Source organism: Suncus etruscus, chromosome 12 (genome assembly GCF_024139225.1).
Source record: "Suncus etruscus isolate mSunEtr1 chromosome 12, mSunEtr1.pri.cur, whole genome shotgun sequence".
Classification (NCBI taxonomy): Eukaryota; Metazoa; Chordata; class Mammalia; order Eulipotyphla; family Soricidae; genus Suncus; species Suncus etruscus.
Window position 1 is genome coordinate 37,798,401 of NC_064859.1, and position 23,676 is coordinate 37,822,076.

Consider the following 23,676-nt stretch of genomic DNA (forward strand, 5'->3'; position numbering starts at 1 on the left):
CATCACATTGTCACATGGCAGACATTTACTGCAAAGGGCCTGCTGATGACTAATGCAGTGAAGAGCATTGGCCTTCTCTACACCCTCCTCTTCAAGTTTTTTTTTTTTAGTTGAATAATGGCGTTTCAAGTTGTATTCCTTGTTCACTACAACTTTCTCTGAGCAAATAAAACATGTGGGGATGCCCCTGTGCTCAACAAAGAAGTAATGCGTCTCCCACTTTTCCTGAAATTGTCTGTGCTCATCATCAATCTATCTCTTCACTGCAGGCTTTGATGAAGTCATGATGAAGATATAACAAAATCTAATTCTGTAATAAACTCCTCTCCCTTCTCTCCCTTAGGCCTCCAATAACGCAAGGGACAGCGGGCAAGAGCAGCGGAAATGACATCTGCACTAGGCGAAAAGTAGTCGCGATTATTCGCTTACTGAATAGTCACAATAAAAATCGCATTACTAAGAAAAAATCGCAAAAAACTGCATTAAACATTTGTATACCCCAAACGGAACTGCTCGGGGTATGTGAGTGTTTAATGCGATTTTTTTCTTACTAATGTGATTTTTATTGACTTATTTGGTAAGTGAATAATTGCGAATACTTCGATATTTGAAGGCCAGCCTCCGGCCACAAAATGTTGTATGGAGGACTGCAAATGGCCCATGGGTCATGAGTTTGAGACCCCTGGCCTAAGAGATATAGGGTTTATCCATCCTTAAAGCATACTGTCATGGGAATAACTACAGACTCTGTACATGCTCCTTTACTCATCCCCTAGGTATTTATAGTGTCTGGAAACTTTCTGTTCAGTAGTGTATGATCAAATCAGGCCTCTGTAATTAGAGATCTTGATATTTTCACAGGTCATAGGATAGAGCCTAGGATGGGGTCTTTCTTCACGTTTCTAGAAGCTCTGTGCTTACTTGTTTGTCTGTTTTTTTTTTCATTTTTAGTATTGTTTTGTTTTTCCTCCTTTTTCCCTTCCTTCTCTTAAATTGATATTTAAAACCTTTAGAAGGACTCCTCTGGTGTTTGTTTGTTTGATATTTTTCCCCTTCTAACAGAACCACATAATTTGAATCATCTTGTTCTGCCTCATAAATTAAGGGGGAAATAAAGCATGGTACCAAGACCAAACAGTCGTATGAACATTGAATAAAAATAAAAAATAATCAGACTTAAATAACAAATCCAAAGCCAACAACAACAGAATTGATACCCAATCTACAAGCTAGGCACAGAGGGGACCACTTATACTAGCAGCCTGGTGGGTAAAGAAGGGGGATATGGGACACATGCTGGGAACAGTGGTAAAGGGATGACAGCATTGGTGGTGGGAATGCCCTTGATTCAATGTCACTATGTACCTAAAACATTACTGTGAAAGATTTGTAATCCACTTTGGTCAAAATAAAAATTATTAAAACAAAGAGGTGGAAATGTCTAAAACTGAGTATTATAACCACTTTTAAACTAAGACATTTGGCTAGTTGCTCAAGTTCTCAAGTAAATTCTGTACACTCAAATTTGTAGTCCTTTAGAAATATCTACCTTTCATTTGCATCAGGCATAGAGAATTTTCTTTCAGATTAACCAGAAGGAAAAAGAGCAGTTGTCCCCCAATTCTGTTCCAGAGTTCAAATGTTGAATTCAGCAGTTCAGAGGCAAAAAATATAAAAGTAGGTCAAGACTGAGCCAGTAGCTTAAGATGGGTTTTCTATTTATAGCTTTCTTGTAAAAGCAGCAGCCTCTGAGTCCAAATGTAGGTCTTTGGGGAAAAAAATCACAGTTTCTCTAGAAGGTCCTGAATTACTGTTAAAGAACTGATTCTGATTAGTGCTGGGCCTGGGGGAAAAACCCCACTCAGATTCCGAAATCCTCTCTTTCCATAGCAGTAAACTCTTGAAATCTCAGAACACGTTATAGGATACAGGAACCAATTGATAACTTAGGTTTGATGTAGGAATGCATTTCTCTGTGTGAATGGAAGACACTGAGAGGACCCAGGTAAAAGGTTTAGTGTGATGTAAATCCGTGAAGTCTTTTTTGGGATCAGGGCCAGCGGAGTCCTTTTCATAATTTATGGATCTAGGGTCACACAGGACACATCACCACAGCAGGCCCTGTACTCTGGCCTTTTACCCACAGTCAACCTAAAGCTGGTAGGAAGCTAAGTACCACTTGGATGAGGGAGCAAAACAAGTCCCTCAGTTACTTGCTCTGGTTCACAGCTGGAAGCTTCTGAAAAATCAAGACAACATCTTACCTTTGCACCCATCTTTTATTAGCACATTTCAAGTGGCAAATTACTAATAGCCTGCAAACAATACTAAATACAAAATACTAATAGCATAGTGTTTTAATTAAGATTGTTGAAGATATTTTTCACATCTTGAGCCTGCTCTCCTCCCCAATATAACCTCTCTTTCAGCTCTCAGCACCAAGTATGGTGGCCCTGGGTTGATCACCAGGTCATCAACTTCACAAAACCATGTAACCTACAGCAGAGAGATACCTTCCAAACCTCCAAGAACTTTTAGAAAAATTTTATTCCCCTCACAAGCTCCTTTCATTCTTAAAAAACATTTCACCACTTCTCTGAGGTCTTTCACTGTCCCCAGAGCTCTCCAGAACACAAGCTGATTTTTGTGCAGTGGGTTTTACATTACCTAATATCCATGTATTTAAATATTTCTATAAAAAGTGGGCACAGGTTTATCCTCTGTCAATGTTATGCTTTGCTCTGGGTTTCCCACTGGTCACCTGCAATTCCATAGACTTCTCATGGTTCAATCCACTTGTGCTCACCATGTTCAGCTACTGTAACTATTTCACAATGGCAGAAACAGAACAAAACAAACAAAAACCAAACCTTTATGAGGTTTGCATGCACAACCTCTTGCTATTTCTGAGTTAAGCACATGTGGTATCATTTATTTGGTGCCTAAATAGCTTGTATTGTGTTGCCCTTTAGAACCACTCCAGGCAGTGTAGGGCTGTTTCCATACCTTCCTCTTGCAGTGCTAGTGTGGAGCAAGTGGGGGTTGAGAAAGCCTGCAAACAAAGTATTGACACTAGCTCTGAGTTTTCTCCTCTGTGGAAAATTCTAAAGGAAACTTGCACAGTCTTCCCTTACCAATTCTAGGGAAGTATATGAAAATAAGAGTCAGCTTCTGCTGCTGACTTATGTATGTATATATGTTCTGTTTTATTTTAAATAAGACTATTCAGTTGCTGAAGGAAAGGCAAGAAGATAGGGAACTACAGTGCACGAGATGGAACCAAGGATGGGATGGGTACAGGTAAAAGAAAATGTGTGCTCTCCCACTTGAGCTACAATCCTATCGCTTCATGGTTTGGGCTCTTACATTGAATACGTAATTAACAGATGTGAGAGTTATCTGTCAAAGCACTATCTTACTGAATCTCATAAATATTGACATAATTAAAATATTTTACAATATCACTTAGATTTCCCTTTGTACTGTAAACTGTCTAGAAAATTTTATCTAATTTTTGAAAATAAAGAAAATGTATTAGAAAATTTTATCTTTTTTAGCATAAGTGATCATATCATGTATACACATACAGGAGGTATATATGCCATCACTAAATTGGATTTTCTTCTTATTCATTTGTGTGACATGTATTGAATGATTTTTCCAAACTCTAAAGAACCTAAAAGGATTGGAATGATGTGTTTTGCATTTCAGCAGTATCAAAAGCGCATCATTGCATCAGATAGTTCAAAGAAAAGAAAAAGAAAGGGGAAATTAAAATGGAAATTAATTTTAATAATTTGTAACTGAGAACTTCCCATTTTTGGAAAAGAAATGAACTGCTCTCTACGAAATTTGAGAGTTCAAAATAAGAATAATATAATAGACATAAAAATATTTAATTAAATGATATAAGGATTCTAAAATCATAGAAACTGAATCATATAAAATCAAGTAATTATAAGATTATTTGCATTTTCTTAGCAAAACATTTTTTTAATTGAGTTTGAAGGCATCAAGTTAAGACAGAAAGGCTTGGACTTGCCCCTCACCTAAATGAAGAAGTCATACAAATAATGTTCTAGATAACAGCAAGGAATAAAACATGTTAACTTCAAGTTCAAATAAGGTCAAGTCCAGGGCAAACAAATCAGGTTTTTATGTAAGGTCATAGCTAGTGGTACTCCTGTCAAGGGCTAGATTTGGAAGGTCATAACGTTGTCCCTAAAAGTGTAATATTGTGCTAGGTATTTCTCTATGAGTTTTAATTTTATCATAAATAAAAACGTCATAGTCCTTGATAGGGTCACTGAGAAGGCAAAATGAAATTTAAAAAACTAAAGGAATCTCTACATCCATCTCTGTGTTTTATATAGAAAGAAAAAAATAAGAAAAAGAAAGAAGTAAAGAAAGAAAGAAAAGAGAAAGAAAAAATAAGAGAAAGAAGAAAGAAAGAAAAAAAGAAAGAAAGAAAGAAAGAAAGAAAGAAAGAAAGAAAGAAAGAAAGAAAGAAAGAAAGAAAAAAGAAAGGAGAATTAAAGAAAGATATAAAGAATTAAATAAATAAAGAAAGAAAGAAAGAAAGAAAGTAAGAAAGATAGAAAGAATTAATGAAAGAAAGGAAGAAAGAAAGATGGAAAAAAGAAAGAGAGAAAGAAAGAAAAGAAGCATCCCATGTGGTCTCCCTGAGTCTGCCAAGAGCGAATTCTGAGAGACAACGGATGTGGCTCAAAAAAACAAAAACCAAAAAAATCAGCTAACAATCAAGTTTGTTTGTTTGTTTAGGTTTTCAAGCCAAACCTGGAGATGTTCAGGGCTTACTCCTGACTGTACTCAGGAATCACTTTTTTCAGGATCCAGGGACCATATGGATACTTGGAATCAAACATGGGTCTACATGTGCAAAGCAGGAACCCTACTCACTATGCATTCTCTCTCCAGGTTTAAGTGAATTCTTGTTATATTATTCTTGTCTCATACATTCTAACTTATTTTTATTTTTCCCAATATTTCAATAGTTTAAATTTCAATAGAATATTTTTAATATTCTGTACTTTTTAATTTTCTTAATTTATCATAAGTGTTGACAAATATTTCTGAAACATTCAGATAGTAAATATTTTATCTTTATTAATATAGTGGAAACATAGAAAATATTATGTAGGTGTTTAACAACTAAGACACATGTTTCTACTTTGCATCCTCTTTGTCTGTGATTGACCCCCCCCACCCTAAAGTGGAATACATATTCTGTATCAGTTGTTAGAACTAGGAGGTGGTTTGTACATGCAGAGCAAAGAAACAGTGTTATTTAGTACCCATTGATGAGCAGCACATTAAGGTGTGTGTCCTTTTCTTCTTCATGACAATTTAGTTTTTCAACTTATCTACAGATGAGGAAATTAACTGGTACTCATGGTTATGACAAAGTTTCAACAGTTAGAATTTATTAATTATCTGCTACAATCTCCCAAACACAAGAGTGAAAAGTTCAAAGCCTGAGAACTAGTATCTATTTCAAAAATGGATGCAGGAAGAAAGGTGTTGGAACAAAAATAAGAGATGGACATTCTCTGTCTTGTCAAACCTATCTCAATAAATACAAAGTCACACATAATACTGGCAGCCATACACATTTTTTAAGTGTTTAAACCTTTATAATACTTACATTGCGTTTTTACATGATTATGCAGTTTCAATTTGGATTTCTAGAATAAATTTCCATTTATTTTAGTTAGTTTTATATTTAACTAATAAAAAGGTAGTTGATACAGCTTTCTTTCATGACAATACAGTGATCACAGGGATGAAAGTCAAATGATCCAGGACCTATGAATCTGAGCATAGAAATTCTCAGATATTTACAATAGTGACAACCTAAAAGTTAATCAAAGTCATCAAGCAAATCATGATTGCTAAACATGATATATTACTTCTTTTATGGTTCATGAAGAGTTATTAATATCTTGTATATTATGACAAGAAAACTTGTCCTTCTCCATAAAACTAAGTATACTGTAGTGTATTTATATTTACGTGTACATAGGCATACCTTCCATATGTAAAATATTGCTAGAAGCATAGTTACTTTATTGGCAATATTTTACTAAATGACATCTCAATTTTTAATCTGGACTAAATGAAACAAAATGTGAAAATACCCAAAATGAGCACTCTGCATGTGTTTTTACACTCAGAGGTAAGTTGTTATTTTCCCATCAATATAAAAAAAAGTATCCACAGGAAGCTAGAGCAATAGAATAGCAAGCCGGGCAGTTCTTTTTTTTGTTTGTTTGTTTGATTTTTTGCTTAAGATCAATCTGGATTTGATAAATGACATCACATATGATAGTGTATTTGTAACTTTTTTTAATTATCTTTATTTAAACACCGTGATTACAAATTTAATTGTACTTGCATGATTACAGTCATGTAAAGAACACCCCCCTTCACCAGTGCAGGATTTCCACCACCAATTTCCCAGATCTACCTACTCCCCACCCCACCCACACCTGTACTCGAGACAGGCTTTCTTTTTTCCCTCAGTCATTCACATTGTTATGATAGTTTTCAGTGTAGTGATTTCTCTAACTGCACTTATCATTCTATGTGGTGAGCTTCATGTCATTAGCTGCACCTTCATGGGAAGATGGGAGGAAGTAAGGGTTGGGACTGAGGCAGTAAAATATTAGATATGAGCTTTGTAGGGCAGTATCAAGGTCACAATACAAGATGGATATTATGGATATATAGAATATATGCATACAATACTATCAATATAAAAACAAGGAGAAAAAATTTCCACTGACTGTCCCAACATAAACCAGTGCTAGAACGGCCTGCCATCCTCCCAGATCGCATTCCCATTAGTGTAGGGAGAGATAGGGAGAAAGCCTGTTGACCCCTATTTGTAATTTTTAAACTATGTGGGAAAGGGCTACTTAAATACTAGCAGAGATTAATATAAAATAAATCTATTGTGCATATTTCATATACATAGTATATACAGTGATCCTCAAACATTTTAAACAGGGGGCTAGTTCTCTTTTCTTCAGACTGTTGAAGGGCCAGATTATAGTAAAAACAAAAACTATGAACAAATTTTTATGCACACTGCATATATCTTATTTTGAAGTGAAGAAACAAAATGGGAACAAGTACAGTATATGGCCATGGGTTGTAGTTTGAGGACCACTGGATTATATATATATACACATATTACTGGGAAATATTTCTAGAAAATTTATTTCAAAAATCTGATCCAAGTTAGAAAAGCATAATTTAATCCTTCTTTTCTTGTAATACTAAAAATCTAAATATTATTATATATTTATCAGTCTGCAGAGTCACCAACTTTTCATGTTTGACTATATATACATATATGTACCTATATTTCACCTATTTACAAGTAGAAATATGTTAATCTAATAGTATAATCAGTTTAAATAAAATAAATAAAGCTTATTCAAAAAATGGAAAAATGAAGATGTATTAAACTCTCACAGATGAAACTGAGCAAGTAACCAGGATTGATTGGGTACAAGGCACGGAAGCTCCTTACTTAAAGTCTGACCACTTTTGCCCTACAGTTACTATTTTTTTTATCTATCTATTTATGTAATCAGTAGGTGTTCAAACATACAGTATTAGAAGCCAACACTAAGTTTCTGTTTCACTTTTCATAATATATGTCTTTGAAATCATTATCACTTCAATAAATAACAAAATTTTTGAATTTAGGCTTACAAAATAAGAGGTTCTGCACATGCATAATTTGATCATTCTTGAATTTAAAATTAGATTCTTGGACTGGAGCAATAACACAGCTGGTAGTGCATTTGCCTTGCATATGGCTGAGCTGAGCTAGATCCCCAGCATCCACATAGTACCCTAAGCTTCCCAGGAGTAATTTCTGAGCACATGGCAGGAGCTATCCACTGAGTGCCTACTGGTGAGGCCTAAAAGCCAAAAAACAAAGAAAGATAGATTAGATTTTTTTCTATCAATGGTTCTTTAAGTAGATATTTTTATTTTCCTCATGTCCTCATTAATATGTTGCAAATATACTTAGTTAACAATTTTGCTGAAATTAGTCCTTAGTTTGTCTTATTTGAATTATTAATATGACTCTTTATACTCCCTGAGGTATAAATCATATATAGTTTTCCTGAATTTCTATCTGTACAGATTACTATATTCAATGACTTTTAATTAATTTTTAGTTATTAATAAATTTGCAAACTTATTGTAAAAAGAAGAAAAGCTATTTCTACATATAGATAAGTGAAAATGGTAGATATATAGATAATCAGACATAAGAAGTTGGTGGCTTTGCAGATTGATTAGTTTATCTAAAGTGGCTACTTGAAGTTTTATAAAATAGCATATTTTCCTCTTCCTTTTTCATATGATATCTATAGCAATTTATTTCTTAAGAAGCATAAAAGTTCTAATAAGCTAAAACCAAATATAGGGCTTTAATGAAGAATTTTTCTTAGAGTTGAGTGTGGTAGCTTTCATGTAAAAGTACTCAGAAGATTATACAAAAGAATTAAACATTTTGATATATTCAAGTGAATATATATAAGTTATAAAGAAAACTAAATATTTACTTACAATTTAACATTTGTATATTTACAATGAGGATAAAAATAGTTTCAATTTCAGAAGTCCAGAGTTATTTTATTGAAGTTATTTTACATTCTCTATATCACATAATTTTATCTTCTCATATATTTTCATATGGTTATATTCTACCTAGTCTTAGGTACCATGACAATTCGGGTTCTTTCAGAGATCACATTTTTTATTACTTTTTACTGAAGTTTTAGTTACCATCTCAAAGGAAAAAAATTACTATCTCTGTATTTGTTTCTACATATATTTCAATTGAGCAGTAGATACTTGAGAAGTATGATGTGTATTTAAATATTTTATCTTATTATATTTTGATCCACATCAGTCAGAGATTTCTCTTGGATTTATCTCATGAATTGATCGTGGTCAGGAATCTATAATATTGGGGTCAAATGTAGGGGGGTGAGTGTGTGCAAGTCAAGCAATCTATGCACTGTACTATCTCAACAGCCACTCATTTATATATTTTGAATACTTTTTCAAACTAGGCAAATCTTACATATATGAGAATTTTGTCACTAAAAAAATGAAGACTTCTCAAGTAGTTTCATTATGAGACTTCAATTTTTATATAAATTTAATGAGATTTCATAATTTAAAGTTATTCATAGTTGAGTTTTAGGCATATTGTTTCAGCACCAGTCCTTCCACCAGTGTCAATTTTTCTTTTCTTTTTTTTTAACTGAAACTCAGTTACAAACATGTTTGTAATCATAGTGCTTAAACAAATATTTTTTAAAAAAGAATAAGAACAAAACAGAAAGAAAAAAAATTTCTCCACCAATGTTTCCAGATTTCCTCTGAAAACACCTAATCAAACATCTGTCTCCTTGATAATCACATTTTTAGATGCTTTTATTCGGTGGTGGGGTGTGTGTGTGGGGGGGGGGGTTAGACGACACCCAGAGATGCTCAGAAGTTACTCCTGTGCTCCGAAATAACTCCTGGCTTGGGGGACCATATGGGACACCAGGGATCGAACCCATTCTGGGCAGCTGCTTGCAAGGCAAACACCCTACTGCTGTGCTATCTCTCTGGCCCCGAAAAATATAAATATATATAAAATAAATATAATTATAAATGTTTTTTAAAAATAAATCACCATGAGATACAAAGCCACAAAGTTGCTCATTACTGAGTTTCAGTCATACAATATCTAATAACTAAATATTTCTTCACCAGTGCACATTTCATATTTCCTACCACTAATGTTCCTGGTTTGCCTTTTCCTTTTCCCTCTCCTCTTCTGCATGTCTCTGTCTCTATAGCAGGCAAATTTCTTCTCTCTTTCCTCTCTCTCTCTCTCTCTCTCTCTCTCTCTCTCTCTCTCTCTTCCTTTTTTATCATTTTAGGCACTGTGGCTTGTATTTTGTTGTTGAAGGAATTTCACACATATCACATTTTTAAGTTTGGTAGTTGTAGTTTGTGTTTACTTTCTTTAACACAGAGACTCTGCAGTTCAGATATATAGCTATATTATTAATCTATGTTATCAGTATACCTGAGCCTTCAAATTTTATCATAGTTCATTACTGTTTGAAAGAAAGCTTCAACCCTATTTTCGTTTGAAGTTAGATGTGGTCAAATAAACCTAGGGCTTGGGAAAAATATTAGTGACTGATCTGACTCAATTGAGAAATGTCTATTTTTTTTGCTCTTTTTTTCATTACTCTGGAATTTCATATTACTACAGCTTCGACAATTATCTTGACCTTAAAAATTGAAGCCACAGGGACTGGAGTGGTGGCACAAGGGGTAAGGTATAGGACAGACCGCAGTTTGATCCTTCGGGGTACCATATGGTTTCCCCAAGTCAGGAGCAATTTCTGAGCGCATAGCCAAGAGTAACCCCTGAATGTCACTGGGTGTGGCTGAAAAATAAACAAATAAACAAAAAAATTGAAGCCACATATACAATCCTAAAAAAGATTTAGTAAAATGTGAGATATTATGTAAAGATACTGTGCAAAGTTATCTATTATTATTATCTATACTTTTAATTTTACTATTACCTACGTATTTTATTTTAAAATTAAGTTTTATCACTGAAATTTCTTATTAATTTTGTAATTTACAAGTTCGTTCATAATAGGTTGCTTCATTCATGTATACAATGTTCCAATATCAAACCTACTGCTAGTATGACCTTATCCTCTACCAGAGTTCCAGGTTCCCTCCCACCCCAAGCCTGTTTCATATTGTTTGCTCCTTGTTTTTAAACAAAATTTTTGTTTGTTTTTTTTGTATCACACCCGGCAGCGCTCAGGGGTTACTCCTGGCTCTACACTCAGAAATTGCTCCTAGCAGGTTCGGGGGACCATATGGGATGCCATGATTCGAACCACTGTCCTTCGGCATGCAAGGCAAACGTCCTACCTCCATGCTATCTCTCCAGCCCTGCTCCTTATTTTCTAATACAAAGAAATAGATTCTTAAATATTTAAACCACAATATTTTGTTATTCTATTACTTAGTAACAGGCAATCAATAACTAAGAGCTAATGTAAAAACAGAAATAAAAATAAGCATTATTTGTGTCATGTATGAAAAAAATCATAAAAATGTTTTTTTTTGTTTTGATATTTTACTTTTAGTTAGTAATTAATAACCTTCTCTTCTTTTTTTTTTTTTTTGGTTTTTGGGCCACACCCGTTTGATGCTCAGGGGTTACTCCTGGCTATGTGCTCAGAAATCGCCCCTGGCTTGGGGGGACCATATGGGACGCCGGGGGATCGAACCGCGGTCCTTCCTTGGCTAGCGCTTGCAAGGCAGACACCTTACCTCCAGCGCCACCTACCCGGCCCCTAACCTTCTCTTCTGACTAAATAAAAATGAACATTAGTGGACACCTATTGAATTAATAATAAGGCAACTATCTCACAGTAAGTTTGACAGTATTGACTATGCACGTATAGATGTGTATGACTTTATCTTTTTTTTTTTTTGATTTGTTTGTTTTTTTGGGCCACACTCTTTTGATGTTCAGGTGTTACTCCTGGCTAAGTGCTCAGAAATTGCCCCTGGCTTGGGGGTACCATATGGGACGCCGGGGGATTGAACCGTGTTCCTTCATTGGCTAGCACTTGCAAGGCAGACACCTTACCTCTAGTGCTACTTCGCTGGCCCTATGTATTACTTAATATTAGTATTTGCTTTAAATCCTATTTATCTAGGAAATTTTAAGTACTGTGAAACCTTAGAATTTTATTCTTTAAGAATTATTTGTTTTGGGGGCCAGAGAAATAGCACAGCGGTAGGGCATTTGCCTTGCATGCAGGACAGTGATTAGAATCCTGGCATCCCAAACGGTCCCCCAAGCCTGCCAGGAGCGATTTCTGAGCGAAGAGCCAGGGGTAGGCCCTGAGCACTGCTGGGTGTGACCCAAAAACCAAAATAATACAATAATAATAATAATAATAATAATAATAATAATAATTTTGGATGCAAACAACAATTACCACTCTAACACCTTTTTTGCTGTGCTCCTTTGACTCTAAACCTTATAAAAACTACTTAACACTTTGAGGTTAACAAATTGATATGCATTTGCATGGAACTGAAAAAAAAAAGTACTATGCCTTCAATGTTAAAGGAGTTAACAAAAATTTAGGCTTTAGATTGCTTTGTGTACTGCTAAGAAATGTTATAATGTACTACAATCTGGGGACTTGAGGGACAAGTGTTGTATTATCTGCCCAATTTGTTATTTATATATGAAATACCATAAACTTTAAGATAATACATATCATAGTCTGTCTAGTGTATAATTATAAACTGCAAATTTATGAATTTTTCTTACATACTAACCTGTGTTACTCAAAACATTGTACACTTTTAGTATGATTACTCCTTCTATATCTGAGATATAATAGAAAATATTCAAAATGTTAATAAAATACCTTGCATTTTTTTTAGAAAGCAGTTAAATTAGAAATGTGGACATTATCTATATTAACAGGACAGGCAATCAGATATAGTGAACATGAATTTATTTGTTCAAAATCTTATAGATTTTATAATAACACATTTTACATGTCAACTATAATAAATAAAGTATACTTGTTCATAGAGTTGTAATTCAATTTTTGAATGAATCTGTAAAAACTATATATAGCCTTTACTAAAAAAAGTCCATTCAATTTATCTCAGTGTAATGGTTGTAAGATTAAATTCATGGCTCATAAACCAAATATGACAAAGAAAATTATACCTTTGTGTCTAATTTTCATGATTGGGAAGACATTTTATTGTCCATGGAATTTAAAGGATTTCTATTCATCTTAGTTTCAAAGTTTGAAGTGGTTGATCTGTGCTTTTTACTTTTGTCTGTACTGATTGCATTGCTTCTGAAGAAAAGAGACATTTATAGCTTTCAAGTCTAGAATCCTGATTTTGTCAAAGAAGACTATAAGAGGAACAACTTCAGTTGGGTTTTCTGTTACAGAACAACCTGACCTGATTTTGAAATGGAATTAGAGGAAGGCACACATTTTTAATTCATGTTAATATAACTTGGATCATAAAGACACTATCCCTTAAAAATAGAAAACACATTTTTACACAAGAGAAGAAGAACACTTATACACAATTCTGTTTAATCATGTTAAACATTTTGCATAGATTTATGGAAATATAAGTCAGTTTAATAGTAGATTTTTATAAATTTAAGTCTGATCCCCTATAGCAGGGGTTCTCAAACTTTTTAAACAGGGGGACAGTTTTAGACTGTTGGAGGGCCAGATTATAGTAAAAACAAAAATTATGAAAAAATTTCTATGCACACTGCATATATCTTATTTAGAAGTGAAGAAACAAAATAGAAATAAATACAATATGTGGCCCGCGGGCCGTAGTTTGAAGACCCCTGCTCTATAGAATACATTATTTTTTCAGGAATAATAATAACAATTATTATTATTTCTTCTATAAGAAAATTTTATTTCAAAATAATATTGTTATGGTGTCTCACAGAGAGACTCAGAGTTCTAGAAAAAGTTTAAGAATTTCAAGGTAATTAGCCAGTGACTGCATGAGATCCCATACTCAAAACATGTAGCCTTTATTATAGTTTTTCTAAGTCCTAGAGCAGATATGTACAAGTAGGCTATGATCTCACAATAGTAGAAAATGTGGCTATGTCTAGTTCAACCTTTATGGAAAGCAATATGGAGATTCCTCCAAAAACTGGAAATTGAGCTCCCATACGATCCAGCTACACCACTCCTAGGAATATACCCTAGGAACACAAAAATACAATACAAAAATCCCTTCCCTACACCTATATTCATTGCAGCACTATTTACCATAGCAAGACTCTGGAAACAGCCAAGATACCCTTCAACAGATGAATGGCTAAAGAAACTGTGGTACATATACACAATGGAATATTATCAGCTGTCAGGAGAGATGAAGTCATGAAATTTTCCTACACATGGATGTACCTGGAATATATTATGCTGAGTGAAATAAGTCAGAGAGAGAGGAAGATGCAGAATGGTCTCACACATTTATGGGTTTTAAGAAAAATGAAAGACGTTCTTGCAATAATAATTTTCAGACACAAAAGAGAGGAGGGCTGGAAGTTACAGCCCACCTCATGAAGCTCACCACAAACAGGGATGAACTTAGTTAGAGAAATAACTGCATTGTGAACTATCCTAACAATGAGAATGTATGAGGGAAATAGGAAGCCTGTCTAGAGTACAGGTGGGGGTAGAGTGGGGAGGAGGGAGATTTGGGACATTGGAGATGGGAATGTTGCACTGGTGATGGATGGTGTTCTTTACATTGCTGAAACCTAAACACAATCATGTATGTAATCAAGTTGTTTAAATAAAATATGTATTACAAAAAAGAAAATATGGCTATAATTGCAAGGTTATTTTAGCAGATAATAATCATTTGGAGAAGTCTTTCTTTAGTTTTAATCGATAATGATTACTTTTGGAATAACTGGCTTTAAAGAAGTTCCTGTAACTGGTCTAGATTAATTTCATTATCCAGATATTACAGTTTCACAATAACAATCACAGGATATCTGTATGAATTATTTCTGTGTTTTTTTTTAAGAAACTGAAAGCAAAATGGTGGTGTAGGGATAACATTGTTGTCCTTGTGTTAAGCCATTATAAAATCAACTAAGAAATAAAATGTACTATTTTTATTCTTTCTCTATAAAGTTATAATTGCTTTACAACTTGAAAATAATATAACTTCTTTTAAGGAAAGGCCTTGTTTTAAAATAAGTACCAGTCTCTAAAAAGCAAAATTTTTTTCCCTATTCAAAAGGTACTAGAAAAAGTAACTAGAAGTTATTGTCTATACTTTACTGAGGAATAAAACTCATTTGTCTAACCGCTACATACAATATGCAATATCACAGATGTAAAATAACATTCCCCGAAGATTAAGATACACTTTGCCTCTGTGCTTCAAGTAAACCTCTTCCAATTTGTGTTTTCTGTGGTGAGTATATAATGGTTTCAAATTAGAAATTATTACCCATTTCTTTAGAATGCATATTAATTTTTGTGGTTTGTTTTTGGGGGCCATACCCGGTGATGCTGAGGGGTTGTTCCTGACTCTGTGCTCAGAAATCGCTCCTGGCTTGGGGAACCATATGGGATGCCAGGGATCGAACCCAGGTCTGTCTTGGGTCAGCTGCATGTATGGCAAATGCCCCACCACTGCGCTATTGCTCCGGCCCCATGAAATGCTTATTAATTTAAATTAAAATAATGAAGGCTTAGTGGCTGAGAAAATGTTCTTGGTCATTCTTAGTCTTTTACCCTTTTCCTTATAGAAGAAACCATCACTGCTCCTTATGTTCTTCATATAACCTGGATAATTATAGTTTGAGGTGTTTTCAGTAGTACATTTTGGAAGTGAACATGTACTCAGTGTCTGAAAAATATATATTTAAAAATTATTCTCAGGATAAAACTCAAGTTACCTTTATCTTTTGTTTTTAATTTTCTGGGCCACACCCTGGCAATCCTCAGGTGCTACTTCTTTCTCTGCAAAACACACCTTCTCTCTGTAAAACACACCTGATGGTGCTCAGGGAACAATATGGAATTCCCAGGATAGAAAAAGATCAGTCTTGTGAAAGGACAATTTTCTACCTTCTGTACTATAATAATGCCCCCTATACTTGTAATATAAAACTTCCCTATCTATCTATTATATTCAGGTTCCTAATCACAGAATAAAATGAGTGTGAATGAAGTATTTAGAAATCAAATGAAATGACACAGATGGGGACTCTAGTAGGCATTGAATTTAAAATTATCAGTATTAAGAAAAGCAATTGAACATATTAATTAAAATTAAGCTGGAATGAAATGAGAAAAGATGTAGAGGAATAATCAATATATTTTGATGAGGAGCATGAAGCTATAAATAAATTCAATAATATTAAAATAAGTAAACAATAATAAAATAACCTAAGAAAGTTAAATGAATAATTTATGTTTTACACAGAAATTATTAAATAAAATGGAAGAAAAATGATAAAAAGAGCAGAAATCAATTAAGAGAGAAGTAAGATAAAGGAAAAGTAAAGATATTCTTGAGAAAACAAGACTATTTTAAAGTTATGGGCTTAAAATGAAAGGCATAAAGATAAACTAAAGTTGAAGAGAGATGGGAACAGACTAGTGGAAGAAAGAGGTGTGAGGTTTTTATTCTAAAGAAGGTACAAACCAAAGAACTCCAAAAAAAACTAATAGATTATCTTCTTTAATATATGTAAAATATTATACTAAGACAAATGATATATTATCAAAAGTCAATTATAAATAAAAATACTAAAGCAAACTGGGGGGGCATAAAAAAGGACCCATATTTACCTAACATCAAGTTTATTAGTAGAAACTTGACCCCAAAAATAAACAATGTAGAACTTTAATATAAAAAATCTTTTGGTCACAAGGACATTAGCCTGTAAAATTATCTTTTAGCTCTGGTAGAGAAATAAAAACTTTCCAGCTAAACAAAAGCTAAACTACTAAAGTTTACTTGCACTATGAGAAATGCTGAAATGAGATCTTGTATAAAATTTTTAAAAAGCAAGGTATAATTAAGCATTGAGAACTCATACAACTGTACAACAAAAACATAACTGCAGAAGATGAAAAATATCTACACAAAATCACAAGAATAGAAATGATACCAATTATCTTCTCATACCATGATACTCTGAAAATAGAAGTTAATCACAAGCAAAAATGTTGAAACAACCAAACACCAGGAAATAAAATAGCAACCATAGGTTTGAGAGGAAATCAAAGAGGAAATTCAAATATTTCTTGAAACAAGCAAGAATGAGGACACAACCTACCTCTCCCCCAAAAGAACAAAATACATGAATCAATACTTCTTCAATCATGCATACACATGAAAAATACCTATCATCGGGGCTGGAGAGATAGCATGGAGGTAAGGCGTTTGCCTTTCATGCAAGAGGTCATCGGTTCGAATCCCAGCGTCCCATATGGTCCCCCGTGCCTGCCAGGAGCTATTTCTGAGCAGACAGCCAGGAGTAACCCCTGAGCACTGCCGGGTGTGACCCAAAAACTACAAAAAAAAAATACCTAGCATCCAATATTGTTAAGAAATTATAAAATTATAATGGTCTATGATCTCTACCAGTACAAATAATCTATTTTATAGGTTTTGGAAAAAAGCAATATTGATGAGGATGTGGAGAAAAAAGGGTCCATGATGCACTGTTGATGAGAAATATAAATTGTCACATGTCTATAGAAACTAAATGAAGTTTCCTTAAAAAATATAAATTGCACTGGATAGATAGACTAGGAGGCAAGACACTAAACTTGTACTTTGCTGACCCTAGTTTGATTCTTGGAATGTCATATTGTTCCCTGAGCACTGACAAAAGTAATCCCTGAGCATCACAGGTGTTGTTCCAAAACAAACAAAAGAAACCTTTACAAGATCTCGAATAAATATAAAAATATAAATTTTAAATGGAAAGCTGTGCTAGTAAATAATTAGCATATTAAAATTCCAGAGGCATTCATTTTCTGTGACAATTCTTGACTGTCCTACATTTTTTAGGGAACATTTTTCCAATGACTTCTCACAATAGAAATAGCTAAGAAACCTATTCAATTGCTAAAGATATTTCTTTGTGCAGATAATTTGTAGGTGTCAAACTGAAAAACTGTAGTAGAAATAACATGTGATTGACTAGAATTCATTATATATTTTTAAGAAAACTTGACATTGCAAAGGACTTTAAATCCACTTAGAATCACTATTGGAATTGGAATTATGATTCTTTTCCAAAATATAGGTTCAAAATTTCCTCTAATAGTTTTTTTTTAGAAATACAAATACTAGAATGAAAAATGTGTCATTTGTGGTGGAAAATTACAGGTAATGTACTAGAACAAAGTATTCTAAGTATAAAATCTTAATTGTCTTCAATCATTTATTGGCCTTAAAATACTCTTGTTTTATAATTAAGAAAAGCTGGTCTTGGAATTTGAGTGGTAGCACCATGGTAGGGTATTTGAATTGCATGAGGCTGATCCAATATGGATGCAGGTTCAGTCCCCGACATCCCATAAGGTCCCCTGAGCCAGTGGTATTTCTGATTCCAGAGCCAGGATTAACCTCTAAGTTCTGCCAGGTATGGTACCCAAAAACACAAAAAGAAAAAATAAAAGTTGATCATGATAAATATTATTTAATTAAATTATATAGCAATCTTTAAATTTTAAAAAGTATATATTTTTATATTGCAGAGGGGCCTTACACACTGAACATTTGTCCTAGTGACTTAGCTTAGGCTTTAGAAGATTAAACATTGACCATTCATTCCTGAACCTTGGATTCCATCTATAGAACCATCATGGTTTTTAACATCAGCACCAGGAATTGGACTTCATGCAGAGAAGGCCCTACTGCTGTCCTAGCATTGACTTGCTTCAGTGTGGATTCTTATAACACCCTGATGACTTCGAAACAGCAACAACCTGCTTTCAGACCAAGGTTTTCTGTATTGTTACCTAATGCTGAGATGAATCTAGAAGATGCTCTGTGTCACCCTGTCTTTGACATAGGATCTGTACAAAAACCAGGATCTCTAACTACAGAAACCTGATTGCAACAACTGTGATTATGAACTTTTACTGGGACCACAGAGAAAGACTTTGGGGTTAGACAACTTTGTATGTTCAGAACCTGTAGTTGGTCTTACTGCAGGTTGCTTCATGACTAAAGTTTCTCTGTTTTTAGGCCAAAGGTTTTTCCTTTCTATTTTCTCCATATTTTGCTGTGTCTATAAAAAAAAAAGAAAAGACATGCACATCTTTTTTAAATTTTATTTTATTGTATTTTTAATCCTTATCCTTTAAATAGAGGCTCCCATCTTTTTTAATAGAATCTTGAAACACGGATTACTTGATTCTACGACATATTCCCACATTTTTCTATAAAACAAAGAAATAAAAGAAGGGTTGGGGGCCAGGGGCCAATTGCTCTCAAATACATTGGACAGGAAATGAATAAGGGCAGAATTAAATAGCCAAGCAAAAGTCAATGATAATAGAATCAAGGGATGAACCTAAACTTTAAGAATCTAAATTTAAAGGGGCTGTTATATTGGCAGGCCAGAGGTAAAGGGTGGCTGTATAAGATGCTCTCTGGATCCATTGGTGAGGAAGGTTGACACTAGTGGTGGGAAGGGTCCTGACTCATGCATTGTATATCTGAAATTCAACTATGATGGACTCCATAGATTACAATTATTTCAATAAAATAAAATTTTTAAAAAGCTGTATTTTCTCATCTCATATCTAGGATGTATAAGTACTACTATGATTAACTGCGGTTTGTAATTAGTGCCATAAAATTTTGAAGGGGCTTGATTAAAATATTTTGCAATACAGTTTACTAAATATTTGAACTTTATTGAGCAACATGATTATTCTTTACTAAAGGGGAAGCAGAGGTAAAAAAAATGCCAATGTCACAAACAACTAGATGACAACGACAATGTAGAAATACAGCATAACAACTGACTTCTTATTTTAAATATATGAATAACCCATCATGATGTTGATATAAGTTAAAAAAGCAGAGGTAAATTAGAAATTAGATTTCATTTAGGAAAACTAAAAGAAGAATTGGATTAATTTGCCATGTAGTTGACCCACTTCAAGTTTTTCTTAATATAACCTGGGAATATTTCCTCTTACTAGCATTATTATGTTTAATATAAAATATAGTTTTACCAAATAATTTTAACACAAAATGATTTTGTATACTGTGAAAAACAATTGTATTTATGTACTGTCAACAAGTAAGTTTTATTTAGCAGATTAGAACAGGAAAAATCCTGCCAAATAAATAGCAATCAAATCTGACTTTTTGGAAGTTTCTGCACTTTTTAACTCTTCTAAGAAGATTCTAAATGTTTCTAACTTTATTGCATTAGCTAGGAATAGGTCATTTAAAATAGAAAACAACATTTAATTTCACATATCTGCTTGCCATTTTATAAAATTTCTGACTTGATACTTAGGAAAGTAAAAACAATGAAGCTTATCAAAGGTCAATATATAAAATAAAAATATAAAATTGTTATTGCTTTCTTAGATAAATATGTGATGCAACAAAAGAAAAACAATCATAATGAAATTAGCTATTAGTAATATATTTTGATATTTTGATTTTATTTATTTTTTTAATTTTATTATTTAAACAACTTTATTACATACATGATTGTGTTTGGGGTTCAGTCATATAAAGAACCCCACCCATCACCAGTGCATCATTCCCATCACCAATGTCCTAAATCTCCCTCCTCCCCACCCAACCCCCACTTGTACTCTAGACAGGCTTTCTATTTCCCTTGTACATTCTCATTATTAGGATAGTTCAAAACGTAGTTATTTCTCTAACTAAACTCATCCCTGTTTGTGGTGAGCTTCATGAGGTGAGCTGTAACTTCCAGATCACTCAACAAAAGGACTCAAAAATGGGAGATATTTTGTTTTTAGATGACACTAAATTCTTCTAAGGGATCTCTTTGGACAGGGGTGGAGAACATGAGGCTCCCGGCCAAAATGAATGCGGCTCTTTGCCTCTTATCATTCTTTTGTATACTGTGGCTCTTTGCCAAGTTTGGATTTTGTTCTGCTGCTTCTGAGGAGGGACCTCTGAGGAGAGATCTCCGAGTGCGGAGTCCCTCCCACCCCCAGGCTGTGCCATCCTGTCTCCCATCCCTCGGAAACAGCTGCACAGGCCAGCGAATGGGGGACCCTTGTGTCATATGTTGGGTCACATTTTGCTATTAGTTCTTAGTGTGGAGGACGCAGCACACACCATCACTGCAGGATTTTGACCCTCACTCAAAATGTCAAAATGTAATCTGTGTTCAATATATTATTGTTAAAATTACATACTTTTATGTGAGTGTTTGTCTGTTTTGGCAGGTCACTGCGTGGTGTGGCTCTCTGACTCTCACCGTTTAAAATTTTGGCTCTTTGTGTCGAACTTGTTCGCCACCCCTGTCTTTGGACTGTGTGCTGGAGAAGTCCTTCTTATAAAGCTTGAGATACCATATGAAGGGCTTTGGATAGAACTGGGGTTGGTCAGTGGGAAAGACCTTAATTCCATTTCTTCTACCCCAGGAAAGTAACTTGGATGAAGAATTATCTGACAGCAGTGGAAGTTCAGCAGAAAGTACAGTAAGTAAATGCACTTACCTTACATGTGGTCAACTTGTGTACAGTGCCACATGTGGTCCCTGGAGCCTAAAAAGGAGTGATCCCAGAGTGAAGACTCAGGAGTTAATCCTGAGTAGCATGAAAATTAAAACAAAAATGATCACATTAATGCTTGGTTTATACTACCATAACTATAAGATTCTAGTTAACTGCCAAAGACATATCAATTTGGAACAGTAATTTAAACATATTTAAAAGTATACAGTTAGAAAACAGCAAAAGTTCCAAATAATTCTAAGCTCTTAGGGCAGAATAGGCGCAAGGTTTATCTAAATTCAAATTCACTGGTATATTTGTGTTGTGTTATTTTTTCTATCTATATATAGAAATTATACTCCTTTTCTTCTGTAAGATTACTAATTTGTCTCCATATAGAAAAGGACAGTGCCAGATGGGCGTTTTTGATGTCTTTTTGTTCATGAGACTCCAGAATGTCCTGGTCCACCCTATTTTTTAAAGAAACAGGGACTAACTTTATGTACATTCAACCTGGATAAATTACTGTAATTGTTATTTAGTTAAAGTAGTTATGAACTTTTACCTTAAAACAGTACAAAAAAATCTGTTTACATTCTTGTCTTAAACCTGTTGCTGTTCAGGGAGTCCTAGGCACTCTGAGGAGGTTCCTGCTTCCTGAACGTAAAAATAAAAATGAAACAAGAAAAGAAGAGAAAAGAGAGAGACAGCTTGTCCTCGATGGCCCCTAACGTTGAGTGGCTTGATGTTACTCTGATTATTCACATGTAGCACTCGCTCCAGAATGTACTTGCCATACATTCTAAAATGTCTTCTACACTAGGGAATAAAAGTGTCGTCCCAGTGGTGATGCACTATGATTATAAAGTTGCTTATTATTGAATTTCAGAATTAGAATGCACACAGCACTTCACTCATGAACATTTTTCATAACTAATGTCTCTGGTTTCCATATCCCCCATCTCTCTCTGGGATAGGCATTTTACTTCTCTCTCTCCAATTTTTTTCCATTTAGAAACTGTTTTTGCCTGATCCGTGCTCTTTCCCTTTGCACTAAAGTCTGCTACCTGAGTTAAACCAATCTGATGGGTCCATGATGCTTTCCACAGTTCCGAGTCCTCCTGTGGGGCCAATAAGGGGCAACAATCGCTCTTGTCTCTAGGAACACTGTGGTCATAGTAGCTGCTACCAATAGCTGCTTCCTTTGTTTTCTAAGGCTGCTCTGTCACCATTGTTTTTTCCAGAAATCTCCCTTGGAGTTTTATATTCGACTGGTGATCTGCCTTTGCTTATTCTCCAGGTGTCTGGTAACAAGTTGCCCAGCTCAGGTGTTTTGGTAACTTCATGCTTAGGGTTGCTCAGGAATGAGTTGCTTTAGGCATCTTTAGGCCCCTCTGCATTGCTGTTGTCTCTCTGCTATTTCTCCTCCTCTCTTCTGAACTCAGGGGCTTACCTTTCTCACTGACAATCTTAGTTTGATCTCTAGCACTGTATATATTCCCAAGAGCCCAACATGAGCTGTGCTGAGCACAGAGTCATGAGTTTTCTCGGGCACAACCAGACATGGCTCAAAAGAACAGTATATTTGGCAATGCTGCTAGAATCAATTCTACATGACTTAATTAAGCATTAACCTAGATAATAATATCTATAAAATGTAATTTTCAATAGACAAAAACATAAAATGGATTAAATAATTCTCTTTTATTACTTGAAGCTAAATTTTAAAGTCCATTAAACTTTTAGTCAATGTTCTACTTACCCCACAATGAAAATCTATTTAAATATTTAGCATTCTTAAAAACAAAGGTTTTCATTTTTTTTAGTATTATACATTAGTAGGGGTAGTTGATAAACATACTGAGTGACTACAGATGATTGTTGAAAAGATCAAAGCACAGTAAATATTTGTTTTAGTAGCTAAGCAAAAATTAAGTAAAAAGTATTTTATTGTATGTTGTTTAAGAAGGTGCCTTATTTAGAAAATATTGCTTAACTTCTAATGTTGATCTTAATTTTCTTGAAACCCAGTGCACTGAATTTTCCATATTTTTTGGTTTGCTTAACCAACTTTCCAACGCATTAGACCCAATACATTATCTCCTTTTTTGTTGTTGTTGTTTGTTTTTTATTTTGGGGAGCCACACCCAGCAATGCTCAGTGCTTACTCCTGGCTCTGCACTCAGAAATTACATCTGGCAGGCTCACGGATGATATGATATGCTGGGGATTGAACCCTGATCTGCTTGTGCAAGGCAAGGGCCCTACTTACTGTACTATTTTTCTGGCCCCAAATTATCTCTTT